Raw genomic sequence first — 24,484 nt, forward strand, 5'->3', positions numbered from 1 at the left:
AGATAACAAGGGAAAAAATGGACCAAGCCATCACAACAAACCACTGGGAAAACATTAAACCCATGTTGAATATCAGAGCTAATGAAGTCATCCAAGCCCTGGTAAGTTTGGTAATTTTGCCTCTATGGTTCAGGTCCGTGAAGCACATGTGACCTCTTTGTTTGGCCAGCTCGGCTGGGTTCTTGCAGCTCGGTCAAATGTGCCAAGCTTCTGTTATCATCCCCAGCCTGATGTGTTCACTCCAACTCAAGCATCACCTTGACAGCTTCACATCCAGCCCGTGGTTGTAGCCCAACATGGCCTGGATATCAGGGAAATGCTGGCTTCAAGAGTGGTGGTGTTCTTTTATCATTAAAGGCTTGACAGAATCCAGCAGTTACTCTATCCAATTCTAGGCTTTCCTCTGTGGGAATATCTTTGATTACTATTTCAATCTCCTTCTTGTCATGGGTCTGTTTAAGTGGTTGATGCCTTCCTAACTTAAGTTTAGTAGGTTATATGTATCTGGGAATTTGTGCATTTGTTTTAGAATTTCCAGTTTTTTTAGTCTAAAGGTTTTCAAGAGATTCCACGAATTTCACTGGAACCTGAAGTAATGTTCCATTTTTTTATTTCTAATTGTATTAATTTAGATTTGTCCCTTCTCCTCCCTTAGTTAGGTTTGCTAGAGGTTTGTCAGTCTTATTTATCTTTTTAAAGCCCCAACTTTAGCTGATTGATTGCATGTATTGTTCTTTTATTCTCTCTTTCATTACTTTTTCCCTTCATCTGTATCTATTTCCTACTGACCAGTGCTTTTGAGCTGCCCTGTTCTTGTTTGAGTAAGACCCAGAGCCACATCATTAGGCTATGTATTCGGTATAATTCTGAGTTTTTAATGTAAATGATTAAAGCTATATACATTATTTATTATCATATACATAATATGTAATCTCTATATAAATATAGATTATTTATTATTATATTATATTGGCTGTATCACAAATGTTCTGGTTGGTTATACTTTCAATTTATTTGACTTTCTGATTTTAAAATTTCTCTCCTGTTTTATCCAAAAGCCCATTCCTGATTCAAGATTGGTTTATTCAGTCTGAAAGTTTTTCTAATGTTTTGATTTCTAGTGTTATTCTAATATGATCTAAAGAAAGAAAGAACAAAAGTAAGCAAGAAAGAAAGAGAGAAAGAAAGAGAGAGAGAGAGAGAGAGAGAGAGAGAGAGAAAGAAAAGAAATTATTTCAGTTCTTCCACATTTGTATGACCTAGTTTGGTATATTTTAAAGAGGATTTCATAGGCTTCTGGGATGAATGTGTATTTGACGACATCTCTCTGGACAGGACATTCCACTAGCTTTATTAGACATTAATTTTTGTAATAGAGCATATTCTGTGCTAGATATGCTTTATTGCTTATGCTGTTTACTTAATCCCCACATCAGTGTTACAAAGCGCCGTTATCATCCTCATCCTTTATCTTAAGGACACTGGAAGCACAGAGGAATTAAGTAACCTGTACAAGGGCAAAGATCTGGCAGTGGGGGAATGTCCAGTTGAGTTGTGCATGCCATTTTGTATCTGAGACCAGGAAATTCTCAGATATATCAGGGGATCACCTCCCCTCAGCTACATTCCTGGGTATTTCCTTTCTGTTTCCTCCATGCCTCTTCTTTTCTTACATGGTTAGATAGTTATACACAACATTTCTCTCTTCTATCATTCCTAGCTTACTTAGTTCATGCAGACCCATGCACAGTAAATGTCAGGGTGTTTATAGGAATGAGAGAATGGATAAACTAAGGAGCATTACCACGAGGCTCATCGCCATTGCCAAATTTGAGTGAATTTGGAATCACCAAAAAGACACACCTCTAGATAGATCTGTGATGACATTGCTGAAGAAGTTTAGCAGAGGAGGGAAGACTCGCCCTGAATGTAAGTGGTACCATCCCATTGGCTGTTACTCTTTGTTGAATAAAACTGGAAAGAGGTGATTCTGAGCTGAGACCTAGCATCCGTCTGCTTCCTGGCAGTGCACACGGTGTGAGCACTCTGCCTCACGCTCCTGCACCACAACTCAAACTGCTCTTGCCACCACAGTGATGGATGTGCCACAAACTATGAACTGAAATAGCTTCCCTTCCTCATACCCTTAGTTGGATGCCAGATGATTATCTTTAGAGCATGATGCCCACGGGCCCCAGAACAAGATGACACCCTTCCTGTAAGCTGCTCTGCCAAACCATCAGGTTGAGCTTTGAAGTACACCTCTTTTTCTTTTCAGACAATTTCCTATCATTCAAGCGTCCCTGATAGCTCAAGACTGGAAAGGGTATGCAGAGAGGACATGTTCCTTTAAATCTAATTGCTCTAACATTGGTTCTCTCAGAAGTGGCAGTCATTGCCTTCTTGGCTAGGCTGGATCCATTAACCAGGATTTCCTATGGCACTGTACATACTCCCACGGTGTCATAGCAGAAACAACCAGTCATATTCTTTTTATACGGCTGAGCGTGGCCAGTGTGCTTCATTTTCTGACATTTGAACTCATTAGCTGTTAATGATTTGGAAGTAGTAACTACTCTAATCTGAAGGATATGATGAATATACTACCCCCAGTAAACAACAAACAGGCCAGACAATTCAGGAGCTGTTATATCAATTTCAGGGCCTTAGAGAGCTACAGAAGACCTTTCTCCCTTCCAAAAGCCCCTGACATTGATAGTGACATCATCTATATGGAAATGATGGTGGCCTCTATTCTGCAATAACAGATGTACTGTCCGGGCTAGAAGGAGTGCCACATCTGAAATTTCTGGCCACGGCAAAGTATGTTGCTGCATTCTATCAGGTGTATCTGAGTCTTGCAGCTGAACGCTTCCTCTTTATCCCTGTAGCCCTTTAGCCATTCCCAAGCTCTTCCCCCTCTGAAGAGGCCCTGTTCTGTGAACCTTGGGAAACAATGATGTTAAGTATAGTCAGTCCAAGTTTCCAGTGGCATCTGCAAACAGAGTAGCAGGACACCAGTTCAACATCTGACAGCAGAATGCTTGCCCATATGTACAGCATGAGCAAACCCATCAGAGACACTGAGAATAAACTCTGTGCTGTCTTTTCATTTTGCTTAATACCAAAAAGGGTCAGGGAGAAGCCGTGAGTGCTTTCGAAACTGTGCTTATAATTTTGAAGCCAAGCTGTGCGGGTACCCATTGGAGACAACTGTTCTCTCATGGTCTGCTTTGAATAAACAATCAGGGCTCTGTGTGATATCGCTTCTCAACCAGATTCTAGCATTGAAATGCAGGCTCGCCATGGTTACTTGCATTTTAAGCCAGTCGCTCCTTTTCCTTCCCCTTGGCTCTGGTCCTGCTTACTTGGCGGTGCCTCCTTCTCATTTGAACTTTTGGCCTCTTTTAATCTCCACCAAATTTTGTCTGAAAGAACCTTTCTTGAACACCTTTTGTTGCTCTGAGTTTCTTTCTCCTGTGAGAAGGAGCACAGGGAACTGGGTACTGAAAAACACTCAGTGGTCTGTCTTCCTCCTCCAAAGCCAGCAATGACAGGCTGTTTTGTGTATGGTATTTCTCTCATTTTTTTTAATTAAGGAAGCACAAGATGCTAGCTGTTTGCTGAAAACAAAATGTTTGCTGTCCAAAGACCACACACACACACATTTGCAGAGGTCCACAGGGCTCCGTCCTTATTCAGGGCCTTAGCCTTTCCTCTCTATTTCTTCAGTGAAAAGTTCTGCTGAAACGCAGCTCAGATCAAAAGCCAAGCCAACACAGCTTTGTCCTCTAGTGACTTCCCACCTCAGTCACAACTCAGACAGCTCCTCCGGGACCTCAACAAGTCACATGAGCAAGTTTCCATGTCAAAGAATAACTAATATCCCATCCCCTCCTCTGATTTCAAAGTTAGACAATCTATCTCCCATATCGAAGATTTGCTATTTACCCCAAACCTCATTATTGCTGCTGATGTCCCTTCCACCCCTCTCATCAGCCTGAACTCTTAGTCACTCTGTTCTGTCTTGTTTTCCCCTCTTCCCGGGGCTGTGGCTAACCACTGTTAGCTTTCTTCTCCGGAGCAAATCTGCCACCTTCTTCTGCCTTCTTTCCCTAACTCTGCCACATACCCAGGTGAGATCACAGCTTCCAGACTTACCAACAACCTGGTGTCCCAATCCATCTGGAACTTCTTCTAGAACCCATAATTCAATCCTGAAAATTCTTCTCCCCATTCCATGGAATATTCTAGACCTCCTTTCTTGAGTGTTTCCCTTCACTACTCCCAATTGTAGTTTCCTTGTCTCCCTGTCTTTACCCCTTCCACTGAATGCAAAAAAGAAGGGCTTCCTGGTGCCTGCTGCTCCTTTTGCTTAACTAAGCTTCTCTCATATTCTGATGAATACTCAGACACCATCATTCAGTCTTGGAAGAGGAAAGGACTTCCTCTTTTATAAGCTAGTCCCCAGGTTGGGTGAGTTGTGATTCCGTGGTCCCAGCTGGAGGAAGAAGAGGCTTCATGTTCTCACCACCATCACCATTTACTCTCAGCCTGCTCCTGCTCCCGCTCTGCTCTCAAATATGCTTAAGTTGTTACAAAACAGAAAACGTCCACGCACTCACTCGTTCCATATGCCATTCTAACCATATACAAATTCTACACATCCTTATCACTCCTCCCTGGAATTGTTTGCCTGGACCAATTTTGGGCCATCACCTCCCTTCTCTTTAGCATTCAGCCAGCTTCAGCATTCTATTTGGGGGTCTCTCCTCTTCTCTCTTTTGCTTCTCTGCCTCTCTCTCTCTCTCTCTCTCTCTCTCTCTCTCTCTCTCTCTCTCTGTCTCTTTATCTCTCCGTGTGTGCACACTTATGAGTGTGTGCTGGCAATCAAACCCAGCCATGCCAGGAAAGTGCTCATGAAGCCACAATCGCATACAACAGGATTTTCCTGAGAAAAATCATCACTGAACACACAGATGTTTCTTTCCTCTTTTGCCTCATTGTCTCTTCTGTTACAAATGCCTGACTTTTCATAGAACTCATTTGGTTCTTGCACTGCCTGTATTTCCCTCTTCTCATGCCTGCTACTTTCTTATTGGTGTCTCTCCTCAAGCCTCACACCTTTTCAGTTAAGTTTGTCAAGCATCTGTAGGACATGGGCACCCCTATAGGGTTCAATGTAACAGGATAGCGGAGTATTGAGATTCTCTTATTATCTGGGGGGGGGGGGGGACTCCCCACAAGCTTTAAACCAAAGGATGCCAGGCAGTCACCAAGGTTATCATTCACCTGGTTGCTGAAATTAGAAGACACTGCTACTGAACTGGTACTATGATTATTGCTTTTTGTTCATATGGGGCTTGGTCTCAGGGTTTCATACATACCAGGCAAGTGCTTTACCACTGAGATGCACCCCAATTAGCTCGCAGTGAGCCAACACTTGTTGAGGCCTAGGCTGGCCCACTTTGGGCAGCCTAAAATGTTGCGGCCCTCTCCACTCCGCACTTGGCGGCCACTGTATCCCGGCCCAGGCTGCCGCTCCGGTCCTCGGGTCAGGGTTCAGCAACAGAGAGAGTGAGGACAGACTCGAAGAATGGAGACCAGACAGAGTATGATTCAATCCCGTTTATTCTTCAGTCTCTCTTCCTGGTCCAAGTCCCAAGTCTAGCTGTACTCTCTAAAGAGTCTCCCTAAAGAATATATCTCTCTGCTGTCTGCCTCTGCCTTTTATATGTCTCACTTCTAAGCCATGCCTCTAAATTATACCTTTAATCATACCCTTAGGTCTTGTCTCTAAATCTGATCTCTAGGTCATACTCTTAATTCACACACCTTTAATCTCACACACCCAAGGTATCTAAACCAAGATTATCAGAGTGTTCTCAGCTGTTGTAGGCTATTGTAATCCAAGTCTCATGTCAGGGTATATGGCTCAAGATGGCTGCAAAGCTGATAGCCGCTTTCTGCTAAAAGTCGGCTCCCAACAAACACTAACCTCTTTAAGCCTCCTCATCTCACTGCCTTGGCCTCTCCTCTATCTATAACCACCTTGATTTCCTAGTGATCCCGAAACTAGAGGACCAAATCCTGGCTTACTAACATCCTTGCAGATGGCTTCTTCAGCAATGAGTCTGAATCTACACATGGTTCCCAGCAGTGGCCAGCAAGCATATTGTGCATCAACCCTGTCAACATGTGTCCTAGCATTTTAAAAGGCAGCTGCCAGAGTGATGCTATCGCTGATTGAACTGGAGTTTGTTGTTGTTGTTTTATTTTTTTTTTTTTCATTTCTTTGCACAGGTTATCTCTTTGACCTTCACACAAAGACAAGAATCCTTGGTAAGGGAGCTATATCATGGAAAGAGGAAAATATCTGTATAAATAAGGGACAGTGGGTGGGATCCTGCCATAAAGAAGGGGAATGAGAACTCACCCTACCTATCAAAATTAAGGAGGCTCTGCTGAGACTTTTGAAGAAATTTCGAATATATTCAGAGGCAAAGACTCTCTGATCAGATACTTCCCAACTCCAGAAGTTTTTAGCTTTAGTGCATTAGTATTTAACAAGAGAGGCCTGGGGAGCATTTGACATTTCGGAGGGATTTACGGGCATACCCTGAAGTTTGACAGTGTTCTTAAAAATAGATACTACTTTCTGTTGCCAAACTGGAAAAAAAAATCAGAGAATCTGGCTAGCACCACCTTCCATCATCGGACAAGGAAGAGAAAGCGTGTCTGGGGTGGAACTCCCAATGGCCTGGTTTAAAAGTGAGTCAGGAGTTTCCTTCAACCCAGATCAGCTTGAGTTTGCCGCTGAGCTTTATGGGAACATGTTATAAAAGGAGCCGTGAGTGCAGGGATCCTAATAGAGAGAATCTTTGTAGACCAAGGCCGAAAGCATGTCACTCGAGGCCAGATAGAGGGCGTGTCACCCGTGACCTCACCTAGAAAATTTCCTGTAAACACTGTTTGAGGATGCTGGCTGATGAACCCAAGAAAAGGGTGGGAAGAGAAGAGAAAGGAGAAGAAAAGAGGAGGGAAAGAGAAGGAAAGGGGAATTGGAGGGAAGGGGTAAAAAGCAAGAAGGAGAGGGAAAGAGAAGGCAGGCAGAGTACCAGGGCAAGCATTCAGAAGCTCCTCACAATGGCAGATCTACTGCCCACTAACTGATAGCCAAGAGACAACCCTAAAAGCAGCCGCTAAACAAAAGTTTGACTGCATGGGAGGAGTTCTCAAAGCAGATGTCCCCTCTCTGATGCTGGCTCGGAGCCACAGGTCCGGCCTGAGCTGTGAGAAAAAGACACGCAGATCAAACTCGATGCGGCTGCAGTTTTGATTTCAATTTGCCTAGAAAAGTGGCTTCCTGAGCATGTTATGTGGTTCTAAGTGTTCTCAAAGGTGTAAATTACTGGGAAACCATAGATTCAACCCAGGAACTCTGAAGGGATTAAAAGTGGGAAGGGGGATATGAGGAGCCATGTCAGGGGTCAGAGAAATGTGTGTTTTCTCTGCCCCAGACTAATCAATAGCTGCCCGTACAGGTTTTCAAATGCTTACACTGTTGACCCACTTTTCCTGCTAACTGCTGTTATGTTCAAGACTCTTGTAGTTGCCAGTGACAGAATCTTGAGTTAAGTATGCTTGAATAAAAGAGTCAGCACCGCAGAGAACTGTGGGACATTTTAGATTCACGGATGATCTAAGATGCAAAATAATGTTCCCAAGTCCTGGCTCTCTCATTTGAAATCCCATTCGTCTCTATTTGGTGAAATTCAGTGTGGCGAACTTTGTCAATTGTAAGCAAAATGCATTGCAGCATTGTGTGTGCGCGTGTATGCGTGTGTGTGTGTGTGTGTGTGTGTGTGTGTGTGTGTATACGCACACAAGATAGACTAGTAAAAAGTTGCCATTCGGTTCCCTAACTAGCTAGTGGATTCTATTTCAAGGCCAGACTCATATTACCCTTCAGCAGTGGAACATGCATTTGTTATATGACCATGGTGTAAGTTACTTTTCTTACTCTAATTTTATCAGAACAAAAATTCCTGATGAAAGCAGTGAAGAAAAGACCTATTTAGGCTCATAGTTAAGAAGAATACAGTCCATCATGATCAGATGACCTAGTAGCAAGAGTGTGAGGTGGCCAGTCATAATGGCCATCAGAAAGCAGAGAAGAAACAGAAAGTGCATCCTCAGGTCCTGCTGCCAATGAACCACAGTGACACTCCACCTGTTAAAGGCCCCATGATTTTCCAAAATAGTGAGCCTCTGAGGACATTTTACATCTTAATCACCACACCCATGTCCATGGTTAGAAAGGTGAACTGGACTCACATGAACCATATCGAATGAAAGAATATTAGGGTTGAATATTAGGGAGAATGTTAGAGCTATTGATTTAGCTCAGTGGTAGGGTACTTAATTAACATACACAAAGCCCCAGCAGAAGCAGTGGATGATGGGATCAAACAGGATAACAGAAAGTAACCATTTTACTATTCAAAAATGTCTTTGCCTGTGATGACATTTTTCCACTTTAAAGTCCATTTTGTCTGACATCAATACCGTTGAAGAGAACAGGATGAGGGACTTGTGAGCTGGTTAATCAGGTCAAACGTCTTGTCATACAATTCTGACAGCTTCAGTTTGATCCCTGGAATCCATGTGAAAACATGGATGTGATTGAGAACATCCATGATCCTAAAACTGCTGAGGTAAGACAGAAGGCTTCCCACCACAGCCTTGCTAGCCCGAAATACACAGTCTGGCAGCAGACACAAGAAGAAAGACCCTGCATCCACAAGTCAACAGGTGCATGTTGGGATACATCGTGTGAAGGTGTGTTTCTAAATATCCGGTTGCTGATGTTGTACTGGTCACTGTTAAGGCTGTATAGCCAGATCTTAGTACTTTCACTTCTATGGCCCATCAGATTTTTGCAAGCATTATACTTCCTTACTTGTTTATTACATGTAATAAAGATCTGATGGCCAATAGTTGACAGGAAGTGGAAAGTGGAGATACTTACAGATGAAAGAGATGGGCTAGAAAGCTCAGTTATCATTGGCTGATTTTTTTGTTTATTTGTTTTTTTAGAATCAAAAGTCCATTTGCCTCTAAAAGATATCTAGTACTATGAGTTACATTACCATTGGAACGATACACTGAGGGGCGATACTGTTACGTGAATTTGGTAAGTCCGGGGTTCTTGGTTTAACACCATAGCATACTTAAATAAATCCAAGGTATTCTAATACATTATTTGTTGCGGGAGATATTTAAAACGGCAGCACCTGTGGTTTATGGTTCCGGGGCCCGCCATCTTCCTGACTAGTTAAAGGCTGTGGCCGGGAGCAGCTGCAGCATGTTCTCGACTCTGCTCGGCTCAAGGCCACAGGCTCATGCAGCCAGAGACACCGGCCCTTCCACCCACGAGACGCCATCATGGGAGATGGTTTCACCAATCTTCCACACTGTCTCCACAAGGCTGGGCTGAGCCCAGACCATCCTGCCATCCACACAGTACCCGTAGAAATGAGACTCTAATGTTTAAAGATTATCCAATAGCTTTATATATTTGGTAATGCTCAAATAACAAGATGCTCACACAATTAGAGGTGTGTCCCAATATCTAACCTTAAAGTATAAGTTGTTACCCAGGACTGCTCTTGATTCATGTGTGGTCTTCCATGTCTCCTACATCTCTCCCCTTGTTCCTCCTCTTCCTCTCCTCTTTCTTCTCCTTACTCCTCCCACATTAGCTCCTCCCAACTAGTGGGAAAATATCCTGCTACAGTTATTATTTTGTGTATCCACAGAAAAAGGAAAATAACTGTCTGATTATGCTGCGACAGTCATTTAAATATACTGCTCACAAGATACTCTTCAATTTCAGAGATATTGGAAGATAAAACAACATCTCTCGCCAACTCCATTGAATTCTACCTGAGACACAGCTTTAGCATTCGAAAGCATCTTAAAGATATCCCCACCCCCAGTATTCAACACCTTATAAATCAAATGAGAACTGAAGATTTTAACCACACAGGTGTGCAGACACAAAAGTCAGCCAGCTTAGAAACCAGATGGGCCAGTGTATTCCAGTGCTAGCATTTCATAATTCTATGCACTGATATTAATGTTCAAAAAAGAACCCAGGGGACTATTTGTCACCATCGGATGACAAATGCCTCCTTCTTATATTAGAGATAGCTCATTTATCTTAACCAAAAAAAGTTACTTTAATTTTCCTACAGGCAAAAGCCTGAATCCTAGCATCTATCTCTAGTGCATGGAGTGTTTGCCTAGAAAGAGACTTGAATTCAGCTTCCAACAGTCAAAGGTATGGATGGATGTTGCCCTGGTTAAGGTTATGTTTGTTGTGATGATGCACCACGACCAGAAAAAGTTGGGGAGGAAAGTGTTTATATGGCCTACACGTTCGTTCACAGAACTCTTCATCACTGTTGAAAGTCAGGACAGGAATGCAAACAGGGCAGGAACCTGGATGCAGGAGCTGATGAGAGGCCATGGGGAGGTGCTACTTACTGGCTTGCTCCCTGTGGCTTTTCAACTTGCTTTCTTATGGAACCCAGGAGCGCCAGCCCAGGGATGGTACCACCCACAGAGGGCTGAATCCTCCTCCATCAATCACTAATTAAGAAAATGCCTTACAGGCTTGCCTACAGCCTGATCTATGAAGACATTTTCTTAATGGAGGTTTCCTCTTCTCAGATGACTGGGTCAAGTTAACAGAAAATTAGCCAGCACAGAGACTTAATGGTATGTATGGATTTTTTTTTTCTTTATGTTTTCCTTCTGTTACTTGAACCTTTCTTTCAATCAGAAAGTATTTTTTAGCATTGTATATTCAATACTTCATAGGAAGAGTGAATCAACTTTGTTACAAGCCCATCAAATTCTGAACCCAAAGTGACAACTTTAGAATTGTTTTTTTTTGTTTGTTTTTGTTTTTTGTTTTTTTTTTTTTCTAAAATTTAGCTTCATTGCAGCACAGTGCTTTGTTTTGTTTTAAAAAAAAATTTTTTTTATTCCCTTCTTGTCTCTTCATTTTCTCCTTCCCTTAACATTGCAATTGACAAACTCCTCCTCAACTCCTCCACCTCTCAAGTTCTCCTCTCTACCTGGAACCTCCTGCCCTCCTCCCATGACTTTGATAATAACAAAAGCATCTTCATTTTCTCTGGAACTCATGCAGAAGAAACATTTTAAGCTCAGCTAAATAATTATCCACCTACTTTATAGTTCTTCCCAAGGGAGGGGGAATCCTGATTGACTTACAAATCACCAGGTTGTGTCACCAGAAACCTTCCCATGAAACTTTCTTTGTGCTTTTCCTTCTTCCGGGTTTCTGTGTACGGTGTGAAAGTGGTGAAGTGAGGGGGATTTGTGGGCTGTCTTGGAAAATGCCACCAGAGAAACGAAAGTACATTTAATTGAGCTGGTCTTCACAAATGCACTCTGCACATAACTGAAATACCGGAGAACCACAGAACATGAGGGCTGTGTGGTCATCTTCCAGGGCGCCACCAACCCTTCCAGCACCAGGCCTGTTAGGTCTCCTGGGAAACTTGCTGGAACCAATGCTCACAGTACCGGAAATACAAAAGGATGGTCAGGGGTTGGAGCTAAGGAAGGACTGGACAGGGCAGTCCTGAAATCTTTCTCAGCAGAGCCACACTTTCGTGGTTTCTCATTTTGATTTTATGGAGATGCTCTGTTTTGAATGGGGGACAGGAAACTAAGAGCTGGATTATAAACGTCTCTGACAAAACAGCCTCCTGAAGGCTAACAGACTGATCCTGCTTCCAAATACTTAGATGCATGGGAAAACGTACATACATGCACCTGAATTCAAAATCAATTTTGAACACGTAAAAAGATCCTTTGAAAGCCAGGGTTAGTCCCTAAGCAAGATGGCAAGGTAGTAAACTTGGATTTTCTGCCCTAAGGCTTCCGTGGTTGCATCTTTCACTTTGTACTTACTAAAATGTCTCCTATCTCTTGACTCTGACGGCTTTAAATGTATATTTATTTAAGTAAGTGGATGTCTTAGTCTGTTTGCTCTGCTTTAACTAAATACCTTGGCTTTAGTAATTTATAAACACACATGCATGTCCACACACACAAAGAGATGGAAACATAGAGAGACAGAGAGAGAGAGAGAGATTACCCACAGTCACAGTTTCAAAAGTTAGAGAATCCAAAATCAGAGTAATTCAAATCCTTGATGTCTGAGAAAATCTGCTTTGAACATTTCATGTTGTTGTCTCTACAAAAGGCTGTGGGCAGGGAGCCCTTTAAGAATCTTCTAAGAGGATACTAATCCCATTCTTCTGCTACATTGCTTCCCTGGAGGTCTCAGCTCTTACTAATTTAAACCTGAAGTTTAGGTTCAAACATGAACTTTGGGAGGGTCCCAACAGTCTGAATATAGCATGGGCTGTCAGAAAAGTTCTCCCACCTCAGAAGTGTGGTGAGTCAAATGAGAATGGCCCCCATTACCTCATCCAATTGACTGCTTAGCCCCTAGTTGGCAGAACTATTTTTGGATGGATTAAGGGGTGTGGGCTTGTTGGAGGAGGTATGTCACTGGGGTTGGGAATTGAGGGTTTAAAAGCCCACATGATCTTCCATATTTCTGTAGATTAGGTGTTAACTCTCAGTTCCTATTCCAACTCCATACCTGCCTGCCTGCTGCCATGCTCCCAGCCATGATGATAATGGACTAACCCTCTGAAACTGTAAGCAAGCCCCTAAATAAATACTTTCTTTTATAAAGTTGCCTTGGTTGTGGTGTTCTGTTGTAGCAATAGGAAGGTGACTAAGACAACAGGACTTTTCGGAGAGAATAAGAAACCCAAGATTTAAAAGTACATAGTTGACAGATGATATGATTTTGTAAGTAAAAGGACAAAAAAACTCCACCAGAGAATGGATGAAACTGTTAAACCACTTTCATCCAAGTGTTGGGAGACAAAACTAACACATAAAACCAAGCATTGTTTCTATATATATACTACTGACAAAACTAGTGAGAAAGAAATAAAAATAAACAATCTCACTCACAACAGCCTCAGAAAAAAAACACTTTGAATAAATCAAACCAAGGAAGTGAAAAATTTCCACAATGGAAACTTTACAATATAAAGAATGGAGCAGAGAAACACTTTATAGAATTAAAGACTGTGTCTCATCGATTGGAAGACTCAAAAATGGCCATCATAACAACAACAACAATAAACCAATCTGTAGGGTCAATATGATCCCAGTCAACATTCAAAAATCCATAAAGAAAAAGAAGAAGGAGAAGAAGCCAGATACAATAGTAGCAACCTTGAGCAAAAACAATTAACACAGGAGATAACACTATCCCTGACTTCAAGATATACTATACATATGGTATTTTATAGTAATAGCATATATTATATATTATAATATAGTAATAAAAAACAGTACAATATTGCTTCAAAATTGGAGCAGGTAGGCCAGTCACATAGAATAGAGAACACAGATATAAGTCTATACAACTACAACTACCAGATTTTTTTTTAGAAAGATGACAAAAATGCACACTAGAGGAAAGAGAGCATCTTGTCCAAATAGTGCTGAGAAAACTGGATGTGTACACACAGAAGGATGGAACTAGACTCTTACCTCTCACTCTAAACAGCTTGGAGAAAAAAAATCCATCAATTTGTTTATCGGAATGTGGACCTACATGCTACAATACTGATGTCAAGAAAGATGTGCCCACCAATGGCAATGATACAATAGTGACATAGTTCATACATAACCACTTTCTGGTTGGACCTGAGTTTGATTCTGTGGGCTTCATTCAGTACCACAGTGCAAACTTATCCAGAAGCTTATAGCTAGGGAGGCTACAGGCCCTACAGAGAAAGGGAGTAGAGTGGTTTATATATGCTTGGCCCAGGGAGTGGCACTGTTAGAGGGTGGGGTCCTGTTGGAGTGGGTGTGGCCTTGTTGGAGTAGGTGTGTCACTGTGGGTGTGGGTTTTAAGACCCTCATCCTAGCTGCCTGGAAGCTAGTATTCTGCTAGTAGCCTTCAGATAAAGATGCAGAACTCTCAGCTCTGCCTGCACCATGCCTGCCTGGATGCTGCCATGTTCCCACTTTGATGATAATGGTCTGAACCTCTGAATCTGTAAGCCAATTAAATGTTATCCTTACTACAGTTGCCTTGGTCATAGTGTTTGTTCACAGGAGTAAAATCCTAAGACAGGGGGCTACTACTAATGTTTCGCTAAATGGACCTTTTGTCAAACTGCCCTCTTAATATGTGTGTTTATTCCCTAGGATAACCCATCTCTCAGTCTTGATCAGAGAAACTTCTTTTTGCAGAGTGGGAGGGTTAATGCTGTGGTATATAATTGGTCAAAATTCTGAGAATAAGTGACTGTTGTCCTTGATCCCAAGCAGGGCATCACTGATAGCCACTCCAAGGCTCAGGAACACTGTGGAAGAGGGGTTGGAAAGAGTATAAAACCCAAAGGGTGAGGAAGGGTGCTGCCTTCTGGATATGACGTCATTGGAATCATAATCATGCCACAGGGGCTGTGGGGATGAGCGGGGATGTAGAGGACGGATTGGTTGGAAGAAAGAGGTGGGTAAAGGGGAATACATGGATATGGAAGAGGAAAGTTGTGTGTGACTGTGAACACAATTCATTTATGCATGTACAAAACTGACCAAAATGTAAAAATATGGGAGGTGTATACATGACTATAACATGTTCATCCTAAAGGATGCACACCAAAGTCCGTGGAGGCAGGAGAATTATTGCCACAGATTTCCAACCCACACATAGTAGTAGTTTCCAAAAGTCCTGCTTGTGCAAAGCATTACTTCCTAAAGGCCTTGAACTTAGGGTACTTGAAAAGCTAGGGAACTTAGTGTAAGTTGTCTGAGAATGCTGGAGAAAAGTGTCTAGGTTACAACACACCCTCCCCTCTCTGAGATATTTATAATTCATTTACAAAGGCTTTGTCTCTAGAAGACATATATAATATTTTCCAGCTACTTACAGAAAACCCAACAGAAAAGCAAAGCCCACAAACACAGATGCCTCAAAGCAGAAAACACAAGTGTTACAAGGTCCTCTGAGTTGTCTGTAGTCAAGAAAGTGGAAATTAGGAAAATCTGTGGAAATTAACACAGATCTTCTCCAGTTGAAAGATCTGTCAATTATAAGAGCTCCAGAGAAAATGAAAACCAGTGAGCACCAAAATGTCATGTCTTTGGGAAAAAATTTGCCCTTCTCTTTAGAAGATGAGGATTTGGTATCATCTCTATCCAATAGTTACATTCCTAACTCAGTGGCTTTGACCCATACAAGACATTTGGCTATGTTCAGAGACACTTTCAGTTGTCACAACTTGGGGACACTAGTGGCATCTAGTGGGAAGAGGGTAGGGATGCTATCAAGCATGCCCCAATGCATGGGGCAACCCTCGTAGCAAACTGTCTCAAGCTAATGTCAAGAGTGTCAAAGGGTCAAGTGCCATGTTTGTTTGTTTGTTTGTTTGTTTGTTTTTGTATGAGTATATGTACATTTATATCAAAGAAGTGTTTTTATATATGTGCACCTAGCAGCATAGAATACTACATTAATAACAAACAACCGGAAGCAGTAATTTTCCTTTGACAGAACAAATACATCAACTGTGGAATGATTATGCACAGTGGTATATTTAATGTAATGTTCAAAACAAGAGAGACCAGAAAATATGTTATTTTTATCACATTTTAAGTATATAAATAAAATGTATGTTTTTAAAAGTAAGGTAATAATATGGAATTCACAGTATTGGTTCCCTCTTATGCAATAACTTGGGGAGAAATGAAGAGAAGGTGGTAAGTAATGATCAGGCCGCTATTAGAATGATATCCAGATTCTTGGATGAGTGGTGGATAGAGTTATTCATTACAGCATTACAGTATTAACTTTATAATTTACATATAGACATGTACATCACAGTTATTCCTTCATACCAAAGATTATATTAAACTCTAAATGAATAGACTGCTAGAAAGAACTCAGTTGGTAAACTGCCTCCCAGGCAAGCAAGAAGATTTGCGCTCCATCCACAAAACCTACATAAAAAAAACATAGGTATGGTGGCACATGGTTGTAATCCCTGCCCTGGAGAGGCAGCCACAGGAGGACCTCTAGGCCTCACTGGCCCACAAGCCAGCCTAGTTGGTACATCCAGGGCCAGTGCGAGACCCTGTAAATGCTCCGAGGAACAACATCTGAGATTGACTGTTGACTAGCACCATTCCCCAACACATACATGTTCCTACATACACATAACACACACACAAACTAAATGAATAAGTAAAAAAAAAAAATCACTTTTGGGCTCAAGTTGTAAATCTGACCATAGTGTAACCTTGCGAATTTGGTGACCAAACCTCTTTTTGGCTCTTTTGAAAGGAAAGATACTGCTGTTTCAGCTGAATTATGCTGCAAACAAACAGGGAGTCACATGATGAAGCTTTTTCTGTCAAATAGATGGGATAGAAACCCCTCATACCACTAAGGTTGGCTCAAGAACCCCAAACCCATACTTTTGGGATGTTCTGACAGTAAATGTCAGTCACATAAAAACACATAGACATTGTAAAGATATCTTTCTCTGTGTGCTGTGGTCATCTATGATGGGGCATGCTGTTTATGTAACAGCAGTAAGAAATGACTCCTCTGCTGGGTTTATTCATCCACTATGGAATGCACTGATCTTTTCAGAATCATGTACCTTTAACCACAAATTAAAAAGCTAAAGTCCCCAAATGGCTTCTGCTACACTGACCACTTAACAGTTCCAATCGGAAATGTCAAAATTTTTTCTCTTCCTATTCCTTTGTTGTTGTTATTTTATTATTATTATTATTATTATCATCATCATCATCATCATCATCATCATCATCATCATCATTATTATTATTATTATTATTATTATTATTATTATTATTATTATTGCTATTGCCAGGTTTTCCAAGTGCCAGCCTGCCCCTTACTCTTACCCTCTGCTGACTTCTGAGTAATCTTTGCTGGAGTGTTAATTGAAAAATAAGGTATTAACTGATTATTTAGCCAAGGATGATCCCTCCTCGGGTGGTTTTATTTTCACAGGGGACCCATAATAGTTGGTGGGGGTAGCAGGGAGTGAAGGCTCAGACATGACCTTCAGAGGGCTCTAGCTAACTTCAACACCTGATGGAACAAATAAAGAATATTTGTTATGCAGCCCCAGAAAGGTTGGCAAACCCTTGCTTCAGGCCCTTGTTTAAACACCCAGGTCCTGTCTACTGCATTTGGAGCCGAGCTGCAGAAATTTTCTTATTTTCTTGACTCGAGAGGAAATATTTTATAAATAATAGTCTAGAGAATTATTTGGTCAATATTTAGACACGAAATATGCCCCCAGGAGTGAGAAAGCTGACGTGGGGGTTGGGGGTGGGGTGCTGTGGAGAAAGTACAAAGGCCAAAGTCAATCAATAACACGCTGCAGAGTGCAAAGAGAGGAAACTTCCTGATTGTCCAAGTACAAATGTCAGGAGGATTTCAGCAAGACTCAAAAGGCTGGACAGCAAGGCTAGTGTTCAAAAGTGGGGAGGGTGCCTGGTGAAGGTTCCCAGGAAGGTCATTACAAACATGGAGGAAGGGTTTCTCTAGTTGCAAAATAGTTGGTCCAGTGCTTGGATATTCCCCAGTTCTTGATTGCTTTGCAGCCTAAGAAACAGCATCAGTCTTCAGGAAGCCCCACCTGAGCCAGAGTATTCAAGCAGCTGAAGCATCTCAATGCCAAGTCTCAATCTAAGTATGTGGTAGATGCTTAGTGGACTTTACAGATTCATCTAATGATATTTATGTAAGATGAAGACTCTAGAACCCCAGCTAGGGTGACTCTGACTCACCAGTTGTGGGGTAGGACCCAGGCCTCTGCCTTATAAGAGCATAGCAGGTAATTCTAATGCATGAGCAAGTCACAGTGAAAAGGTCCTGGAAGCCTCAACCAGGTTTGTGCCCAACCTGTGCACCCATCCTTACATCTCCTGAAGCTACCTTTGTAACAGTAATTGCTGGAAAAACCTGTCTTGGTCTAATAAAACCTATAAGGTCCTCCCTCTGATGCTTTTCACAGCCTCACTTCCTGTCTAGGTGAAGTTTTTGTAATGCCTGGGGGAAGACCTTCGGCTCATCCACAGGAACAGAAATGGAAATGCAGGAAAGTCAGCAACCGATGAGGGATTTCTTCAGCCACAGTGGCAGGAAACAGCAGAAAAATGATTGCATATAGGGTACCTTGTGTGCCCCAAAGAACAATAGCAGACATAAGCCCATGACCTATAGCATTCCTCACTTGCAAATCTTCAAAGGTGTAGATCATAGGAAGGACTATCTGGAGAACAGAGTCTGGGAATAGAGAAAAGGGAAGAAAGCATGTGAGTTACCGTGGGTGATTCACTGCCCATTTGGATCTTGTGTAGAATTAGTAGTTTCCGTGATAAAGATTCTGTAAAACTGGAGTTATAGAACTCCATAACTGTATGTTACAACATTGTGCTGTATACAGCATTCACTTGTCTAAGTATGAGGGAATTCATTTACTCACACTATTCTATATTTATTTTTCTTGGGTTCTTCCCAGATTTTGCATATTTTAAAGGTAGCTTCTATGAATATTCTGAAATGTTTATGGTGTGGTGTGCTTCCCTACTTAGTGAAGTGTGTATAAAGTAAGTCCCTGGTTGTACATGTTCACTGTTTGCCAAACTACTTTCCAAAAGTGTTGGCAATTAGCAAGACTGTTCCAAATTTATAAGTTCATATGCAGGGCCAAACATAGTCAAGACATTCGAGGAGGAAAACAAATACTATGTTTGAAATGTTTATGTCAAATTTAAAGCTTAAGGTAGTGTGGTATAGTAGTCAACTATACAATGGAATGAACTATAGAGTCTAGAAACATATGTATATGCATATACATATATCTAATTTATAAAGCATATGACACTGTTGATAACTGTGAATGAGTTAGACTTTTTACCATGTTGTGTTAATATCCACATTGAAAAATTAAGTTAGATGCTTGAGATGGTTTGTATATGCTCAGCCAAGGGAGTGGCACTATTAGTGTGGCCCTGTTGAAGTAGGTGTGTCACATGAGTGTGGGCTTTAAGACCCTCATCCTAGCTGCCTGGAAGTCAGTATTCTGCTAGCAGCCTTCAGATGAAGATGTAGAATTCTCAGTTCCCCCAGCTTCACATCTGCCTGGATGCTGTCATGTTCCTGCCTTGATGATAATGGACTAAACCTCTAAACTTGTAAGCCAGCCCCAATTAAATGTTGTCCTTTATAAGACTTGCCTTGGTCACGGTGTCTGTTCACAGCAGTCACACCCTAACTAAGACAATGCCTGTCTCACTCCAGACACAAAACAACCTAAGTGGGGCTGTCAGTCCTTGCTAGGTATCAACTGTCAGAAATGAATGAATTTCTAAACTGTAAGCAGTAATAAACTAGTTTTCTTTGGCTCATAATTTATTTTAGTACTTTGAAGTATCTTTATTGATATTGACCAAATTGTATATACACTCAGAAGAACAAATTTATATCTCTCTTTCTCTGTTGATTCTCTCATCTTGTGCCTGTGTTCTAAGACCTTTCCACCACTTTTTTTTTCTTTCATTCATGTCATGGTATAAATGATCCATTGTGGGCACAAATCAGCCACCCTCTGACAGATATGATCTGTGGGGGAAAAAATCTTAGAGACGATTTAAAGTTTCATTGTCAATCTGATTTTGAGATTTTTACATGAACTCATGATGGGCTGTCTCTGAAGTTTCTAGAAGATCTGGCCACCACAGGCCAGCAGTCTTACATGGTAACAGGCTGCAAATTTTGCCTGTCTGTGACAGTCAAGGTAGTCCACTCACACTCACCAGCTCCTCCTGGCCCACTTTCCTGTCACCGCCGCCTGCCCCCACCCTGTAGGAATTTGTACTTATGAGTCTTATCACCATAAGAGTTTAAGTAGAGCTGCTGGTTATAAAAAAAGTTCCTAAAATTATAGATGCAGAGACATCAATATTGTTTTCTATTTATGCACGGTTTCGAGTACTCTACATATGGTAGCTGAAAAGATTTTCTTCTTCGCCTTTAGTTCTTGGGCATAAATCTCATCTTGTTTTCACTAGAACATTAGCTCAACTCTGCAGATCCTGTGAGCTGCAGATAAAATTGTCACATTTAAAACCATATGTCTTACTGAACTGTTCAGGAGGCATAGGGCCCTCTCACTTGTGGGTCTTTAAAGATACAATTCTATGCTCAGTTAGGATGCAGAAGGCCAGTGAATTTGTAGATAAACCAATTTACTATGGAATTCTACCAAATGACTAGGTAGGAAGACACGGGTGTACAATGTTAAATCTGTAAGTCTCCCTTCTGATCCCAGTTACTAGGAGGGGAATACAGACGACAGTGAGCTAGGTCAAGATCTGCCAAGTTCTGGCCCCGGCATGATTGCACATTTACATTCCCGTTTCAGAAGATGTAATAAGGATCTCAATTCACACAGTGGCTATGAATCATTTAACGCTTTATGGAAATTTTCCCTCTACTTCAGGTCATCATTACGTTACGGTTATAGAAAGGCATAAAACTCTATTACTATTTCATAGAGGTAAGAAAAGAAATCAACTTGAGTTGTACATAATAAGTAGCTCGTAACCATGGAAGTCCTTCTGGAATAAAATGCATTCCACTATAATTATTCTTCACTCCCAGGTAAATACCTGGGGCATTCGCTTCAGACAAGGAAATACATAATGGAAGTGTATGTTTGGTTTTAAGAAAATATGACCCTCGGGGCCCTCCTCTCTTCAAAAGTACATCTCAGACAAAAAAAAAATTCAAATGACAAACAGTTGGACTAAATTCAGATCTTAACAAAAAAAAAATGGCTTTAGGTTTGGGGCTATAACTGAGTCCTTATTAGTATGCACAAAGTTCTGGATTTTATCCCTTGATCCTGGATAAACCAAGGGCGGAGATGCATGCCTGTAAACTCAGTAGCCTGGAGGTGGAAGTAGGAAGATCAGAAGTTCAAAGTCATCCTCTGCTACTTAGCAAGTGTGAAGCCATCCAGGGACACAGCCAGAAGAACAGTCTTTAAAAACTAAATGAGGAGTTAGATGGATGACTCAGTTGATAAAATCTTTGCCTTGAAAACATCAGGAGATACTGAGTTTAACTCCTGGAGTCCATGTGGATAAAGGATGCGTTTAGCAGCCTATATTTATAGTCACAGTGCTCAGGAGGTAGAGGCTGGAGGATGCCTAATAGATATATACTCCAGGTCAATGAGAGACTCTGCCTCAAAAATAAAGTCCATAGGAACTTAGGACTTTAGGCACATGAGGAATGACACCTGAAGTTGTCCTCTGGCCTACCCACATGTGCACACACACACACACACACACACACACCTGATACAAATACAGGGATCTAAAAATTACTTTCTTCACTGCCTGGCATATATATAAATTCATTTTTCTCATTCAAATGAGTCTTATGAAACTGATAAAATATAAACAAATATAAACCGAACAAGAAGCAGTCTGTGGTGGTTTGAATGAGAATGCCCCTCCCCCCTCAACCCACTGCTACCACCCCATAGGTTCATATATTTTTATGCATGGGCCTCACCTGATGAAGTGTGTCCTTGTTGGAGGAGGTGTATTGCTTCAGATGAACTTTGAGATTTCAAAAATTCAAGGCAGGCCAAAGTCAATATCTGTCTGTCAGTCTCCCTTCCCCTCTTTGCTCTCCCTCCTCCCTCTCCCTCCTTTCTCCCTTCCCCTTCCCCTGCCTCTTTGTCCATTGCCTTTAGATAAGGATGTAAAAATCTCAGCTACCTCTCAGGCATCATGCCTGCCTGAATGCCACCACACACCTCATCAAAAATGGTGGATTAACCCTCTGAAACGATAAGCAAGCCCTAATTAATTATTTTTTAAATAAGCGTCCCCTTGGTCATGGCATCTCTTCACAGCAACAACACAGCAACTAAGAGGCAGTCACTACAGATATCAGTGGAGATTTCCTGACCAGAACTCAGCACCATTTAAACAGCCAAAGTCAAAAAAAAAAAAAAAAAAAAAAAAAAAAAAAAAAGCAATAACACTGACAATGTGATAGTCTACATAAAACATTTACACTCCAAGCAGATGACCAGGATGGCTGGTCAGTGTAGGGGCATAGACACATGTGCTGAACACAGACCTCTTTCTAACCTAGTACTGCAGTCACACACTACTTTTATACTACAATGGTCTACAAGCCTCCTCACTCCTCCACAGAACAGAGACTTAAGGTCTAGCTTCTCCTTTGGCCCCCACTCAATGTTCTGCTACCTCCAGCCCACATCCTCTCTCCTGCCCTGGACCAGTAATGTATTGTGAGCAAAGGCAAAAATCGAACGTGGCACCTATGCTCTCCTCCCCTCGTCCCAGGGCACAGCATACGAAGGAAGAAAGGAGGTGATGCCGAGGATGTTCAGTGTAGTTCAAACACAAATATGCAAAGCAAGAATGCTCTTTCAATTCTCCCCAGGTCTTCCTGTTTCTTTAAATCATACAACTGCTTTTTCTTAGCATAAAACTCATATGTCGCCATGGTTTCGTCCAAGCACACTATGTGCTTTGACCACTTTCACTCCCATGACTGTCCTTTGTCCCCCTTCCCTCCCACTAGATAGGCCCACTTCTGTTTTCCTGTCATATATGTATATATAAATGAACATATGCACACATGTGTGCATGCACATGCACGTGTGTGTGTGTGCGCGCGCACACGCGCGCGCATGTGTGTGTAATAGAGCCATAGAGAAGAGAAAGTGTGATATTTACCTTTCTGATTTTGGCTAATTTTACCAAATTTAATGGTCTCGGCATCCACCCAAATTTCTAAGTCCCTAAAATTGACATAATTCTATTCTTCTCTGAGGCTGAATGAAATCAACTTCTTCAAAAAGCAAGTTCAAGATGAATATTAAGCATCTTCTCTTTCTTTTCCTATCTTATTCACCTCCTAATATCTCCTCCCACACCCATATCATTGAAGACTTTGACTGAAGCTTCAGAGCAAATGACCATGGGCCTACTGGATGTTTACAACCGGAGATTGCTAGGCGTTTGGAACTTGGTGTCTGAAAATGTTATCTTCTGATAGCTCCCAACCCAGTTAAAAACATCAGTTAGAATACTCGCCACAGGCTCTCTTTCCATTCTTTCCATTCACTAAGGACTAAAGAGTCTGAAGCCAGGGGTTACAGCTCAGCTCTCCGTGTAGCTGAGATGCCACTGAACCAGCACAGCCCACTCATCAGCTGACCAGAGAAAACAGAGGCTCACACAAGTATGGCTGTTTGGTTTTTGTTACTTTTATCACCTTAATCAGAAGAGACAGCTAATGGCTGCAGAGTTCCCTTCTAGAGGAAACTCATCTATGTTCAGAGTCCCATCTTGAAAATGAGGAAAGCAGAACCAGTTTCAATTAAAAACCTGAAGACATCAATTTACCTAGCCAGACTAATTCTTTGTCTTTTCCTTTAAGACCATTACCTTCTAATTAACACAGGAGACAACTTATCTAAGTTGGCCTGCTATTAGAAGTTCGGGAAGAAACTGGTTTTTAAAATGTATCAATTTGGGGGCCTAGGGAGATGGCTCAGTGGTTAGAGCATGGCTGCAGAAGGACTCAGGTTCAAATCTCTAGCACCCACATAAAAACCAGGGAGGCTGGGCATGCCTGTAGTGAGCTTGCTGTCACTCAGCCTAACTCCAGACTCAGTGGAGACTCTGTCCCAAGGTAATTAGATGAATTAAGAGAATGATAAAACAGGTCACTGGACATCTTCCTACACATGCAAACACACACACACACACACACTACATGTATACACACATGCAAAATCCATTTATTAAATCATGACCTCCAGGTAATAAAGTGCAGCTATTTTTCCTTGGAATTGTTTTGAGGCTGGGTCTCAATCGGCATCCCAGGCTAACATAAACTTCCAGCAGTACCCCCTCCCTGACTTCTTGCCATCTTGATATTTAACATGTTTTGAGGGGACCACTGAGATTTCTCAGTGGGTTAAAGCATTCACTGAGCAGTCCTGGAGACCTGAGTCCAATCCCTGGAACCCACTTAAAGCTAGAAGGCAAGAACTAACTTGGCAAAATGACACTCTGAGTTTACAGGGCTCCACGGCACCCATTTTCAAGCCGATGGATATAAGCTGATTTATATTGGAGAGTTAGATCAAGAGTTAGAGAAACAGCGATGCCCTCACCTGCTACTTGATCTCTTAGAAGTGAGAAAGTAAATAAGAGTTCAGAGACGGATAGCTTTGGGAGACAG

General features: G+C 41.7%; 2 long non-coding RNA genes across 5 annotated transcripts in view; both read right to left on the reverse strand.

Annotated features, from left to right (window-relative positions):
• LOC143443272 (uncharacterized) overlaps positions 1–24,484 on the reverse strand; it is a 394,599-nt gene that overhangs the window by 187,004 nt on the left and 183,111 nt on the right. The window lies entirely within an intron of this gene.
• Positions 15,717–24,484, reverse strand: part of LOC143443271 (uncharacterized) — a 31,347-nt gene continuing 22,579 nt past the window's right edge. The window contains exon 3 of the long non-coding RNA XR_013112088.1: positions 15,717–18,466. This is a non-coding gene — a long non-coding RNA (uncharacterized LOC143443271). The remainder of the gene's footprint in view (positions 18,467–24,484) is intronic.

Source organism: Arvicanthis niloticus, chromosome 8 (assembly GCF_011762505.2).
Source record: "Arvicanthis niloticus isolate mArvNil1 chromosome 8, mArvNil1.pat.X, whole genome shotgun sequence".
Lineage (NCBI taxonomy): Eukaryota > Metazoa > Chordata > Mammalia > Rodentia > Muridae > Arvicanthis > Arvicanthis niloticus.